This window comes from Sinocyclocheilus grahami, unplaced genomic scaffold, assembly GCF_001515645.1.
Source record: "Sinocyclocheilus grahami isolate Dianchi unplaced genomic scaffold, SAMN03320097.WGS_v1.1 scaffold2732.1, whole genome shotgun sequence".
Classification (NCBI taxonomy): Eukaryota; Metazoa; Chordata; class Actinopteri; order Cypriniformes; family Cyprinidae; genus Sinocyclocheilus; species Sinocyclocheilus grahami.
The window spans coordinates 19,676-20,921 of NW_015507910.1; the positions used below are offsets into that span (position 1 = coordinate 19,676).

Genomic DNA, 1,246 nt, shown 5'->3' on the forward strand with positions numbered 1-1,246 from the left:
TTTTAGGGGGGCGTGGCAGAGTCTTAACTTTGATAAAGAATATCTCTTTGGTTTTGAGACTTTAGTCTTTGCAACTTCAGGGATCTTATCTATGCACAATCAGCTTGTAACACTCCAAAGAGAAAGGAAAACTTGAAATCACATCATATGACCCCTTTAATTATTATTAAAAATCAAATTATTAAAATGTTAATCCAGTCATCTTATTGTTTTTCACTGATACATTACTTCTGCCGGTGCACTGTGGCAAGCTTTATGCATGTGCTTGACTGCTTATTGCTATGTAGGCAATTAAAGGCTCATTATAATTATTTAAACTGTTTATTAATAAACGTGTGATTAGTCGACTAATGCTTCAAATGAACGACTACTAGTCGACCAGAAAAATCTTTAGTCGAGGGCAGCCCTAATAAATTCACACATTATAGAAACGGAAATGATGGTGTATAAAATTGATTTTAATATTTTAAAAAATAGACAATAAAGAATGAACTTGATGGAGCTCAAAACGCGGTAGCAAGAAAAAGCTCAAAAAGTATTGCTCATTAAACTCCTGTGAATGAGTTCAGTATAAATATACATAGATAGAAATGTTTTACTAGCGCTGGTCTAGCATGGAGTCTGGGAATGAGTTAGTTTGAACATGCTTTATTCTTCCTGACATTCATGTTCTGATCTCAGACTCACATTTTCAAGTACTGTTTTATTCCTGAATGCACTGATATCTGACACTGAGAATGTCGTGCTGTCACAGACATTTGATTATGAAGCTTCATGTTTTAAAGGGGACATTGGATGCAATTTTTTTTATTTTTGAACTTAAATGTGTGTTGGCAGTGTTTGTACACAACTACCCTATAATGATAAAAATCCACCCAGTGCTTTTTTTAAAAATCCCTACAAATCATAAGCACTTTCTCAGATCAAGCCGTTCACAGATTCTGGGCAAAGTGACGTCACTTTGCACAGGCCCCTCCCATGACTGTTGACGGACACTGCCGTTTTAGCATAGAGCCGCCCTGATTGAGCTATAAACAGTCTGCTATTGTTTCGATGCCACAGCAGGTGTAGACAAGATCATCTCCTAAGTGATTGAGGTGTTTTGTTGTTGGATGCAAGAATGAACATAGCAGTCGTGATTTACTCCCGACATCTGAGCCACTGAAGATGCAGTGGATCACTTTTGTTTTTGAAGGGAATGCACCCCCCCCCCCCCTCTAGCTAAATGCGTTTATTTCTGCGGGAA

At 37.6% G+C, this 1,246-nt stretch overlaps 1 protein-coding gene across 1 annotated transcript in view; it reads left to right on the plus strand.

Annotated features, from left to right (window-relative positions):
• LOC107575569 (uncharacterized) overlaps positions 1-1,246 on the plus strand; it is a 7,817-nt gene that overhangs the window by 4,988 nt on the left and 1,583 nt on the right. The gene's annotated exons all lie outside the window — the stretch shown is intronic.